Genomic DNA, 14,717 nt, shown 5'->3' on the forward strand with positions numbered 1-14,717 from the left:
GTGATGTGGTTACCTCACTACATTTAGGGTGTTTGACCCCCAATTGTCTCATATCACTTATCTTTAAACTTCCTCCACATGCAAGGGAAATTGTTGGTGTGGCTACCTCACTATATTTAGGTGTTTGACCCCCAAGTGTCTCCAGATCAAGGCTAGATATGGTTGTTTTTATGAAATTTGTGGGTTGATTCCACATTCACAAAAGATTTAAGAGCAACACCACCACGAGTTGGGTTTGAACAACACACAATGCCAAATTCCAAAAGTACCTTAACCACCTTTCCAAGTTTCTTTTGTTGACCATAGGGCATTGCAAAGCACTCTTAACCCTCGTGCGTGCTACTCTACCTTGACCACCTTTTGACATCACCTGGTGGCTCTTGCTTGCCGTCATTAGGAGTGCACCATTTGTTGCACAATGCCCTTATCGTTTAGTACAGACAACCTACAACTGATTCTCACCCTCCAAACTTAGCAAAATTTATCATTTTTAGAGTGTAATTTTTTTGAGATTAGAGTTTGTTCCCACAATAAAAAGGCTGAGCTCAAAGATCCACAACGTTCTAAACTAGCTAGCCTTGTTTCACACGACTACACACACAAAGGTATCTTGCTCAGCCATTTTCTTTTGAAAGGACTACATTAGTCTCAAGATACACTTAGAGTTTGTGTGCAATAACCTCATTTATTTCTACATTTTCCATAAGCACACAATTTGTCAACATGTGCATGATGAATACAAAGCATACCTTTTGTACAAGGATCAGACACTACCGTACCTTAGGTAAGACCATCCTGATTTTCACATTTTCATAAAGCTTGATTTATATGCTATGCCGCCATCAGGATCCACTTTGAAACATGCTTTGAGGGGAGGAGAAGCATTAACCACAAAAAATATCGACAACACAAACACTTTGCATCCAACATTGGCAACACAACATAACAAAAAAAATGTTTGAAGCTTTGATAGTAGGCATTCATCTTTTGGATTTAACATTGGAGGTGTACAAGCACCATTCTGATTTTGACCTACCACCTAGTTGTCTGCTACTCTCTAGGGGAGCTCTATTTTGATCTATATCCTACTGATAAATTCTCTAGGAGAAGGCATTTTGATCCTATACCTAGTTGACAAATATTTGGGGAGGATATTTGACTTTGTTCCTACACTCTAGTTGACAATCCCAAGGGGAGGATTCTTTGTACTTTTGTGACATATCTATATCACCAACTAGTGGAAACCCCCTCTACTTTGGAAGCCTACATCTGACATCATCACTTATATAACTAGATGCTCCCTCTCTACTCCTATAAAATAAACCCAATCTAGACACTTTTGTATCACAATCATTCCCATCATTTGAGCCTAATTTGTAACTGTCATTTGCATTTATTTATTTATCAAGCTACTTTATGATTCTCTAATTTTGTTAGTGCAAATCTCTCTTCCTAATGTTTTGTGATTAATTCATTAACAACATACACCATGAATGGATTGTCATTTCCACCATAGCCAATTCCTTTCACATCACTCTTCAATTGCTTCCTCAATCCTCTACAAAAGTAGTCACCCAATTGCTCCGCTCCCAAGATGGCCTTTGGTTTGCTTGCAATCTATTCATTATATTCTTGAATTTTTGGGGGCATAGTCTTTTACCAACAAGTTTTTTTTTGTTTAGTCTTTCTAATCTTCTTCAATCCATCTTCATCTATATTTTTTACCCTAAATCTTTCCACAAATGTGATTTTCAAAAATTGGTGCACTGCTTGGACTCCAACCAATTGGTGGATCACCGTTTTAGGAACTTTTGGGGTTCCCCCTGCTCTTATGGCTTAGGTGAAGAGTGCTCGCTTCTCTCATGTTCTAGGCTTCCACTTGTATGGCTGGTTTTCTTCTTACTTTGTCCCCTCAAATTTTGGTGACCATTCTGTGACAACATTAGGAAGGGAATGGGGTATAAGAGGGCCTCTTTATTTGCCATGGGATTAAAAATGAGATTAAGGAGTGAGAAAATGGGGGACTGACATGTGGACTGAAATGGTGGGTGTGATAGGTTCTAAAAGTGAGTGGTCAAACTTATAGGCCTAGAGGTGGAGGGGTCTTTTCTTTACTAATAAATTTAAAAAGATAAGAAAATTTGAGCCTTTTTTTATAAAGCTGGGGTAAAAACCCACTCTTAATCTCTCTAGAGGCTATTGACTCCCCCCACTTTCCTCCGTAAAAGGGGGTCTTTCAAAAAATGTGCTCACATTCTCTCTCTCCTATTTACTCTCTCTAAGGCTACTACATCTACTCTCTCTCTCCCCTCTAGCTATGAGACCTGCATCTCCCTCTTCAAGGCCACTTTTCTCTCCAAATACCTTTTGCAGCAGAGGTTTGAAACCTCCCTTCTCCATTGATCACTCAGCCTCACCTTCACACATCTACAAAAAGTATCCAATGTTGTAGATCTACAACATTGGATACTTCTATTATATTTTCATCAACACCTCCCTTCTCCATTGATCACTTAGCCTCACCTTCACACCTCTATGGAAATCTGCAGATCTGCAACGCAATTGCTTTTGGAGTATCCTCATCGACACCTTCTTTGATCCTTCTTCCTCATCTAGGTGTGAAGGTGAGATTAATCACTTAATCTCACCTTCAAACATCGACATGAAAGTATAGGTCTAAATCAGTAGCTGCTTCTTGAGTATCTTCATCAACACCTTCCTCGGTCCTTGTTCCTCATCTAGATCCGAAATGATCTCCCCTCACTCATCCACATGTTTTGGATATTTTGCATAGGAGCATTGTTGGGTAAGATTGTTAGGCTTCTTCAACATATGTGCTGGTAAGAACAGTGAGCTTCATTCCTATTTTCAATGTTCTTGTATCTTTGCCCACTCACCATACTGGTTTCTATTTCCATCTTTCTTGTAGCGATTTGTGGCAGTGTCATTGTTTGTCTTTGTATATATCTTAGCATTTCTTGTTATCTTGCACTAATAAAATTCGTGTATATAAAATAATCTTCATTTTTGTCACAACGTGTGTTACATTGATTTCATAGATTCTTTAGGTGCTGATCAAAGTGGGAGTTTTATTGACTCAATAAGTTGCAACAATATACAAGACGATAGCGGTTCTTTGCTTGCTATCATGACTACAAATGATTTATGTGGGTGAAAATGCAGCCAAGTTCCTGGAGTTTAGACAAGGTGTAAAGCAAATATATGGCTTCTTCAGACACATCATTGGAAGGAGAAGATTGTGGGTTTCAAGCAAACTCAAGATGGCAAGTGTCTACAAAGATACAACATGTGTATATAGCTTCTTTGTTGGTGCTTGACATGTCTTTGCCTCAACCTAGGTTTTTTGAAAAGTGTACATGTTCTCCTTTTATTTAAATGTTTTGGATAGTACCATTTATGCTTTTACCTCTTAGGTTGTTTCAATATATGCATAATTTGGTGTGTTTTCCTTCATATATTTTTCATCTAACTTTGCAGAGTGGGAGCCAATGGAATCTTTTGTAGGAGGCTTTGAATCTATCCATGTGGGTGTTGGAAAGTTTTATATGCAGAGTGTTTACGTTGAGATATTCCCTCACAAGAGAGATTCTTATATGGACATGGCCATGCTTATACCACATTGAATGCTCTATTATTGGCAAAAATTGGTATGCAGATACCAATTTGTAAATCAAGGCTTGTCAATGAAATTTCCATACTGAAGATGAAAGCGAACAATGGGAGTATGGGAGGCGCTCGACTCCAATATTGTTATTAAAGAGCTTGTGGACCTTCAAATATTCCCCCACACTGATATTGTGTCCAATAGTTGTGTCAATGATGACTGACATCTTTACAATTTTTGCAAGTACCTCAGTTCTTGAATAGTACTCCTTTTCTGTGAATAGAAAAATTGTAAGGTCAGGAGAAGAGAAGGGTTGTACTTGTAAGGACATCTCATTCCCATGATGTATCATTGTACAAGCTCAACCACAAGGCATTATCTTAATGAAAACTTGTATTACATCCCAACTCTGTGCATAACTATTTGTAAAGTTTAATTTTAGTTCTTTTAATCTTTAATTCAATTTTGGTGCAATTATTTTGGTATTTCATGAATTTTTCAAGTTCTAGGTGTTTCAATCTTAAAAGTAATTAAGTCTTAGAGAATGACATCCAAGAGTTGTATTATTGTGCAAGTATCTCTATTTATCTTCTCCACAAAAAAATATTTTTAAACTCAATTTTTAGTAATTAAGTGAATTCTAAGTAGTACTACATGGAGGCACACATGTATGAATACAAATCGTTTTAAAGGGCTTACACCATAAAATTATCGATCGGTTTTCTAAAGCATATGTACAAAACTCACAAGAATTTTTTATATTGCATGTTGAAATTTGTCAAAGGGATTTCTAAGAGGGACTGCAAGGTAGATAATCACAATGGTCTCATCGACTTGGACATGAGGTGTATAGGTATCTAATTTCCTAATTGAGACATGGACCAGATTTGCTAGTGCTTGAGGACACAGAGAGAAATAAGAACAAAGGAAAGAACATGAATAGAGATAGGGAGGTTGAAGATCTATAAGTGTTCATGAAGAGGCCTCAACGAAGCTTGCACTCCTACATGACTCTGACCAGACAGACAACATAGCTTAATTACTAGATGGCAGTTCTTTCACACTTGTTGATGGACTTTATGTACATGGGATCAAGAAGAATCTTTTGTTTGTATCTGCACTTGCTAGACTTGGACTTGTAATCAAATTTGTGGATGACAGATGTATAGTTCATGATCTCAGGTTTGGTGATGAAATTGTTGCATTTGGCCTTTTGTGCCTTGGGCTGTATAAGCTCACTTTGTATGACAAGTGTGGACAAAATTTTGCAAATGTAGTTGCAGATTCAAGGGCTATTTCAGATGCAAAACTATGGCATGCACGTTTTGGGCATCTGAATTTTGCCAGTTTGCTGCGTTTGCAGAAATCTGATATGGTTGCTTCTTTGCCGCCTCTTGAAGCACCTGCCAAACATCTTTGTGAAGGCTATATTTTGGATAAAATGCAACATTCTAAGTTTCCAAAGGATGGTTCAGTTAGGGCCACATGCAGGTTGCAGCTTGTGCATAGTGATGTTTCTGGGCCCATGCAAACTCCATCCTTGGGCAATTACCTATACTTTGTGACTTTCATTGATGATTACTCCAGGCATGCATGGATATTTCCGGTTAAAGCGAAGTCCGAAGTTTTTATGTGCTTCAAACAATTTCTGGCTATGGCTGAAAATGTATCAAAATGTACTATGGGCACTTTCCGTTCTGGTTGAGGGAGGGAGTATATGTCTCATGAATTTAATGAATTTCTGGCTAGTCGTGGGATAAAACACCAATGTGTAGTTCCTTATACACCTCAACAAAATGGTGTTGCTGAGAGGAAAAATAGGTCACTTTTAAAAATGGCACGATGTATGGTCAAAAGTCAAGCTTTGCCGAATTCTTTTTGGCTTGAGGCCATCATGTGTGCCACTTTATGTACTTAATGTGTGTCCTACAAAAGCTTTGCAGTCTATTACTCCATATGAAGCATGGCATGATAGAAAGCCTTCTATTGAGCACATGTGTGTTTTTGGCTTTTTGGCATATGCTTTGGTGCCACAAACACAACGCAAAAAATTGGATGATAAGGCTACCAAATGTATTTTTGTTGGTTATAGTGCTGAAAGCAAAGGCTACAGGTTGTATCATCCGCAAACAAAGCGTATTTTGGTTTCACGGGATGTAGTGTTTGTGGAAGATTTTGTTCAGCCCTTGTTGTCACATACTAGAGACAATAATGTAAGCTCACATGACATTTATGACACTTGTGGGGCGTAGTTATGGCTTTGAAAGTGATAAGGAGTATTTTGATTGGAGCATGTGTGATTGTGGAAACAGATTGCATGCCCTTCTTGGAATGACCACAAGCTGTTTAATTCTTGATATTGCTATGCTACGTTGGATTGCATACATCAAGTCCTTGAATCCAAAATTCAAGAATATTGCAGGGAAAAATAATCTAGTTGCAGATATGCTTTTTGGGGTAAGGTATGAACACAACAAAGAGATGGTGGATGAGATTGATAATGTAGGGACAAATTTCTACACCATATCTCATGCTAATTGTAACCATGTATGTTGCACAAGATCATTGCAAAGGTTTGAAGAGGATATGTAAAAAGGAGAATGGTTTCTCATAGGTCTGTATTTGAGTACCTTGACAAAGTAGGATGATTGGACCAAATAGGAATTCAAGAGGATACACAAAAAATCGTATGAATATTTCTTACAAGATGGTTATTTGTGGAAGCATCCCAAATGAAGGGGATCGGGGAGCACCACAGACGGAAAGTGAGAGAGAGAGAGAAGGAGACACACACACAATGTGGGTGGGGAGACTCCAAAGAGTGAGCAACCCCCTATACACTTATGCTATGTATAAGGTATACAAGTCAGTGGGCGCCCAGACTCTGGGCGGTCGGGCAAGGCACAGACGCCTATACCCCAACAACCTCCCACTTAAAGGCGACTGTGCCTTTAAGCAAGAGAACCTAGTCTAAAGACTACAAAAGGCCAGAGAAAACCGCTCTCAACCGATGCCCATTGGCTGGCTGTGATCGTGTGCATCCGGCTGTCCTACTCCCGTGTAAGTCCATACACCACCAGACGTACCACACACGTACTGCAAGTATGTACGCAATACCTGCATATCTCCCTCGTGCACTATGCCATCATCAGTCAACAAACGACTGACAACCCCAACTGCAAATGCTCTTACTACAGCTGCGATATCCGGTCTCAAGATCAACATCTCATACATGAGACCACCGAATGCCGATGCAATGCTAGCGGGCCCTGCTAGCTCTACGGAGCATGCATCAACATATATATCCCTGGAAATAGGCATCTCTGACTGACAAGGCGTGTCAGACACATGCATCTCCTAACTGTCCGCAAAAGACGCATCAACCTATCGTGCAACCTCAGAGCAAACCAGCTGCTCTAGATGTCTGCTGGAAGACATATCCTGCACAACTATATCCCCATGCTCACCGTCGAGCATAGAAAGGAATGATTGCATAATCGCTGACATCTCAATCTCCTCTGCAATCATCCACTGCAAACATGACCACTCAATCTGCTGTGACTCACTAGAGCAAGACCGCTCTACCTGTCTATCCTGCATAGAAGTATCTCGCACAACTGACTCTCTGCTTTGCTCAGTCACTAGCAAAGCATGCATGTCTGACTCTGTCACCTCTCTGTGTGACTGCTCAAGTTGTGCCCCAACTGTGTACACAACGAGCTCACTACTCTGCACTCCATGCAAAGCATCCTGCAACCCACAAGCAAAAGAGACTCGCCTGCTCTCTCGCTCTCTACCTGGCTGCATGATCACAAAGACAACACCGTCTCTCGCGTGATCCACATGCAATGGGTAACCTGTACCACTCTTGGCACCTCTCGCAATCACTAGCGAACCCAAATGCAACGCAAAAGATTGCTCAAGCAGCGATACCCGACATCCACTATCCCGTAACTGTCTGACTGAGATCAAATCCCGTCTCAGATCTAGCACATAACGCACATGACGCAGGGTAAATCTCATACCACTAGGCAAGGACAAACATACGTCTCCTGCACCCTCAATGTCATACACAACACCATCAGCCATGTGCACACAACCAAGTCTCCCACTAGAAAACGTGCTAAACCACTCACGATGCGACGTGACATGGAAAGTAGCATCTGAATCTAGTAACCAATGTGAAGACAATGTGCAATCTGATATGCAATCCGTAGACATAAGATCGTCTGAAGACAAGCTAGATGTAAATGTGACATCGCCGTCACAAGCATACTCAGTAACCACCGTACTGATCTCACTAGCATCTGTCATGCCCAAATCTGCATCACGCATCTGTCGCCTCCATTGTCTCAAACGCCTGAAACATCGACGCCTAATGTGCCCTGTATGTCCACAATGACAACATGTCAAGTCTCTATGCCGTCGAGACTTGCGTGTGGGACCAATCTCTCCCATGGACATAGAAGTGGGACTAGACTCCCCTGTAGACATGGATGTCGCGTACATAGCATGTAAACTCTGCCATAAAGCATGAGTTGTAGTCTCCCTCGAGACCGGCCAGTCAACAGACTCAACCAGATGCAAATGAATCGTAGACATTGCCAACTCATCAAGATCCTGCCAATCATCATCATGCATAGACTTGGGCTTCGCCGATAAACCACACAAGGGTTTATCCTGCCCCAAATCCGCCAATGGAACCAGCATATGCTCCTTCCAAGCAACAAAATCTGCACCATCAAACTGTGTCAGACCATAACGCTGGAAGTCAAATGAAAAATCAGCCATAATGCTCGCAAAAGAGCAACCAACAATGGGTAGAAAATGTCAACCAAATCAGCCCTAAACTGGCTCGAATCGCATCAACAAAAGTCTCCAAATATGGCTGTAAAATCTAATGCAAAGTTGCACCAATAACCGTGCAAAGCCTTGCACAAAATCACAAGTCAATATGATTCAATCGCGCATAAATATCTAACAAAATTTTGGCAGAGTCTCCTTTGTAACTGGAGCAAAATCTCAACAGTAAACCTCAAAGAGACAATAATATATGCCACAATGGCCAATCCGGGAATAAACTCGACCGGAATCACCTCACAAAGTCATACATATGAGCATACCCGCTCTTGCCGGAGTACCACTCAACGGCACCTCAAATGACATACATGTGAGTGATGATTGCTGCCAAAATACCTTTCAATCGATGACCAAATGTCTTCCAGATAACTATAGCAACATTTCGCAAAACCTTGCAAGATCTGTCGCTATGCGCAATACGAAATACGGCACACAAGGGCATACACAAGTGACTCCAAACTCCAACCAAATGATGACTGAAAATCACCTGTCAAAGTGGGAGTAAACTCAACCACTAAACTGTCAAAGAGCAACCTACGGATACGTAGAAGCTATGGCGAGAACCTGGATAAAATCCAACAGAGTTTCTTCTATAAATTGAGCCAAATCTCAAATAATCTCAGCCATAAACAAATACACATATCCATATATGGCATACATAAACCGCCAAGACCATGGCAACATAGCTCACTCTCGCATGAGTGGCTCTCTGGACAAATGCATATCCAAAAACCTGTGTACACCTATGAATTTGCTGGTTGCTGCAAAAAATACTTCGTGTGTGTGAGATATACCAAAAACAGTGTTTTTGGGACCCGAAAGTGCACAAATAAACCTGCTGCTGTACCTGCTGTAATTCAAAGCATAATTTCAGCAAATAGACATCACCATCGCGTCCGGAGCGTGCCAAAACCCTAACGTAGACTCCTGGATCATGTAGATCTGACTCTGTATGACGGAGCTACGCAAAAAACTGTGTTTTAGAGCCCGAAAATGGCAAAAACGAGCTGCACACAGTCTTGAACCTGCTCCTGCTCCACTCTGCATGATGCAATGTCCTCTCAATGCAAGCTCCAATGCAAGAGCTCTGCCACAATAGCATCCAAGAACTCGAATTTCAAGCTCTCCTCTGCCGAGCACTTCTCTAACGAGCTCCACTGAGCTCAAAAGCTCCTCTCACCAAGGAAGCCGCAACCGCCTCCTCGACCAAGCTTGACCACACCAAGCTCCTAAGCTCCAAAGACAATGCTCCTCAAGCTAAAATCTCTCTCCGTGAAACTCCACGATCGAACTCCACCGTCGAGAGCGAGCGAGCTATCGTCTCGAAGCTCTCAAAGCCGTTGTGCTCTCCGCGGTCACCATAGCTCTGATACCAATTGAAGGGGATCGGGGAGCACCACAGACGGAAAGTGAGAGAGAGAGAAGGATAAACACACACAATGTGGGTGGGGAGACTCCAAAGAGTGAGCAGCCCCCTATACACTTATGCTATGTATAAGGTATACAAGTCAGTGGGCGCCCAGACTCTAGGCGGCCGGGCAAGGCACAGACGCCTATACCCCAACACCAAATAGAGGAATGGGATTCCATTGAGGGTTATTTGTGATAGGGAAACTCAACAAAATCTCATCAAGGAGTTTCATGAAAGTCTATGGCATGAAATCGTGGTGTATGGGCCACTTTTGCCAAGGCCAAAGAGAGGTATGGATGGAAATGCATGTATAAGGATGTAGCTTTGTTTGTGGATTCTTGTGAGACATGCCAAATGTAATCGAATGTATGTCATCAAGATGGATTACATCCTACTTATCCATTGGCCATGCATGACAAGTGGGTGGTGGATTGAGTCACAATGCCTTTGGGAATTTGGAAAATGAGATGCTTGCAAGAGAGGACTTGTCCAATCAAGTTTAAGGTCATGCATTAAGAACTAAAACTATAGAAGGACTATGCAAGTTCCTCTTGGAAGATGTGATTTGTAGATATGGATGTTTTGGAAAGATAAATACAGATAGGGATGATCTAATGATAATAAAGTAAGGAATTTCTTCAAAAGGTCAGACATTAGACGTTCTATCATATCTACTTATAATCCCCCAACATCAAGTCCTTGGAAAAGGCTTGTACAGGCAAAGTTTGTGAATGGTTGTGGGCCGACCATACGACACATAGTTCAGTCACAAAGGTTACATGCCTTCTCAATAAATGTATGGTAAAAAACCTGTGATGCCTATAAAGGATGTTGCTCCCACATGGAACGTGCTACCTTGGGAAGATAATATGACTATAGAAGATCTTCTTGCATTACAGATTTGGAAACTTGAAAGAAGACCAAAGGATATTGAAATTTCATTATCAAGATTGAAGGAGGCAAGACGTAAGAACAAAGACATGATTGATAAGAAACACAAGCTCTGGCCAAAACACATTCAAGAAGGTGGTTGGGTGTTAATGTATGACAATAGTCTAGATAATCAACATACTATCATGAGGTAGCTTGTTAAGAGATGGTTTGGTCCATATACAATCAAGTATGTGCATGGCAAAGCCACTTACACATTAAGTGAGCTTGATGGAGCAAAACTAAAGGTTCTTGTTCTGGAAAAAGGATCAAAGCGGAAGCTAAATAGCGAGAACTCAACCAACAACAGAATTTGTCAGACGAGGACGAAGCTTGACCCGCAGGCGCATGGAAACAACTAGGTGTGTGTCAAATCACCTACTCGACCTTCTAATGACAATCACTACTAAGGAAATCAAATCTAAGTTCTAAAAGGCGGAAGCTAAATAGCGAGAACTCAACCAACAACAGAATTTGTCAGACGAGGACGGAGCTTGACCCGCAGGCGCATGGAAACAACTAGGTGTGTGTCAAATCACCTACTCGACCTTCTAATGACAATCACTACTAAGGAATCAAATCTAAGTTCTTAAAACACGCAAGTGACTGAAATCCGTACTACGAACGAATGCTATACAAACAGGATCTAGAATCATCGAATCGATCTCAAACTCAAGGGGAAGTCTATACACTAGGTAAGAACAACACCCTAAAGACTTGAACTGCAAATCAACCTATAACCACTCCGTGCGGTAAACGCGTATGAAGACAGGCCGAAAAATACAGTGACCGAAACTTGACCCCAATGGTACTAATGTGTAGCTCTACTCGTTGTGGTTCTATAGATATGCTGCACGCTCTATCCGACACACGAGTTGGAAGAAAACTCACACCGAAGCTCGTAGGAACTTACCACACATAGAAGCCGATAGCGCGCACTCTTGGTATCTGTGCGTAGCTCTCACTCACCGTTGCTAACACAATGGCGGTGTCGCTTCTCCAATGGCGGCCCCGTAGCCGCGTAGCAAGAAGATAAGACTCTCTCTCTCTCTCTCTCTCTCTCTCCTCTCTCTCTCTCTCTCTCTCCTCCTCTCTCTCTCACTCTCTCAGACACATCACGGCGCTCAAAAACTCACTTTGATTAATAATTGAATCCCCTTAGGTTACAAAACTTTGGCTTATATACCTCAGCCTTGGAGGTGAGAACATCTCTAATTATTTACATCAGCAGGTGAAATTACTTCGGGATTACAAGCTGGAAACTCAATTGAGTCCCGTTACTTAATGAATGGCTCAAATCAAAATTAATGTCGGAAAGACATTTATTACAATCAATGGTTACAAAATGATGGTGTGAGCAAAAATGTGGGTGTGATCCTCTGCTGGCTCAACACTCCCCCCCTCCGCGTTCATGTCGTCCCTGACATGACTTTTAGGCTTGGTCAATAGAGTCCTGTCGTCTTGAGCATCTGCAAATGTGATTCGTAGCGTAGGTTGCCGATGGTCAAGGTTGGGCCGAATATTTTGCTTTCGTGAGTGAAAAAGCCGGTGTAGAAAGCTTCTTCGAATGTTTGCATGTGGAAGCTAGGCAAAAACATAATCTTTTGGTATAAGAGATGTAACACCTTTGGTGATGGCTGCAATGAAAGATCATACATCATATCCGTCACTGTGTCGGCCGTCGATAGTAGACTCGAGGTCGTGGCTTTATCTGGCGCGAACACTTCAATGCATGCTAAGAGAGTCCTGCAGATTTTCTTTAGCATCTGACACGAAAGGTCAGGAGAGCCAGTAAAGAGTTTGATGGTGCCCGTTAGGGTTTTCACCATGTAGGCTTTACCTATTCTCTCTCCTTCCTTTGGTCCTGGCATCCTTGGGTAATTAAGCCAATTTGGCTTCTTTTCTGCAATCCTGCCATGCTCTTTCCAGCTTCTGACTCTTGGCACCGGGCAGAAGGTTGCATCCTCCCGAATCTCCTTTGGAGCCTCTACCAAGTAGATGAGGTAGGCTGGGTATTTGTTCAGCCAACCTTTCCTCCATCTAGGTTGAGAATCTACAATCTTCTTTGATTGTTCATCCTTTGTGATGTCGCCTTCGTAAAGAGCGACATACTGCTCCTCCTCTATTCTCTTTTTCGTCTTTATCACTTCAAATTTCATCAGAGGGAAAGGCAGGCTGGGTTGCATCCACTCTTCATGGAGCACTTTTGTGTCTAAACCTTGAAGTCTAATGGAGATGAGGAGTCTCCTTTCCCATTCCATTTCCGCCTTGGCACTTTCCTCTGTTGACTTTTCTATTTGGTCCTGGAGCCTTTGTTCTTCTTCTTCAGAGATTCCTGAAGTTGAGGCCACTTCTTGAACTGGGGCTGGATCTTCAATTGTGGTTGCCTCTCCAGTTTCTGGTAGCTCTATGGCTGCTCCCCTGCTTCTTCTTGTGGTGGCTCTGTTTCTCTTCTTTGTTGCTCTTGGAGGTCTTGGAGCTGTTTGCGGAGGGCCTCATTTTCTGTCCTTAGTGTTTGGTTTTCTGATGTGAGCCTCTCCTCTGCAGCCAATGATCCCTCCGCCATGTGCAATCTTTGCACTTGCTCTAACCTTAGCTCTCTTTGCAAACTTCTGACCTGATCTTCCAGAGCTGGTACGAGGGCTCCCTCTTGTTCTGTTCCTGCTCTGCTAGCTCTAGGGGTGGTCCTGAGTCTCATGATTGTCCTTTCTTGAAGTTCGACTCTTTCCCTTAGCTCAATGAGCTCATCCTTGGCTGCCTCCAGCTCATCTTCTATTCGCTCCTTTGCTTCCTGTGAACTTGTTACCTCTCTTGAAGCTTCGGCTAGTTGGAGTATCAAGCCGTCTCTCTCGTTTTCTGCGTCGTAGAGTGATGCTTTATGACTTTCAGATTCAGTCATAGCATTCTCTAACTTCTTCTGCAACTCTGCTTCCTTTTGTTTTGCTGTCTCAAGTGCTACTTCCTTTGCTCTGGATCTTTCTTTAATCTTGCTGAGCAGTTCATGCACCATGTGCATGTCTTTTTCATCTTCATCTGTCAACTTGACAGCTCTTTCTGCCACCACCTCCAATGGCTTCGGCTCGTCCATTTTCTCTTTACTCTCCATTGTACCCTTTGTCTTTTCCTTCGTCCCTTTCCGATCATCTTGTTTCCGTAGGGATATCCCATAAACTGCCTCCAGGGCCTCTTCTTCACTGTATCCGATCGCTACCAGATCCTCATAATCATCTTTCTTTTGCTGAACTGGATCTATCTCCTTTTCCTTGGTCCCGGCCTCCGGCTTTTCCATAATTTTGTTTCTATTTCTATTGTGGTTTCCTCCACAATAATTTCCATCTTCTTCGGGCTTGGTACAACAGTAAAAGAGGGCTGATTGTCCTCAGTCATCTTGGCTTTCCCTTTGTTTGCTTGCCCGTCTTTCTCTTGAGGTTCAGTAGACTCATCTACTTTCTTCTTCCCCTTGTCGTCCTTTTGCAGCTCAGCTTTTAAAAGCTGTACTTCCTCTTCAGTATAAGGCTCGACAGGTTGCTGCTCCAGTATGGCCTCCGACTCCTCATAAGCTCTAATATATTGATCATATTGATCAACATGTGGCCTGGCTGAGCTGGTTCCGACTTTAGTGGGGTCTGGCACCCACATTTCTTCAAAGTCCCCCTTTAGAGCTCTTTCCGCTCTAAACTGCTCTACCAGCCTTTCCATTCTTGCATCTTTTTGACTTTTGGTTTGCTTGGGATCGGCCTTCTTCTTCACTTTCTTCTTGAGCGGCTCGTCCACAGCCTCTTCAGGTTCTGAAACTATTTCTAGTTTTCGGCGTGCTCTTGTGGACGCCCTCTTGGATACTTCTTGCTGTTCTTCCTCCTCATCGGCTTCTCTAAGCCACTCATTCTGGGA

This window comes from Adiantum capillus-veneris, chromosome 3, assembly GCF_014529385.1.
Source record: "Adiantum capillus-veneris isolate H3 chromosome 3, ASM1452938v2, whole genome shotgun sequence".
Lineage (NCBI taxonomy): Eukaryota > Viridiplantae > Streptophyta > Polypodiopsida > Polypodiales > Pteridaceae > Adiantum > Adiantum capillus-veneris.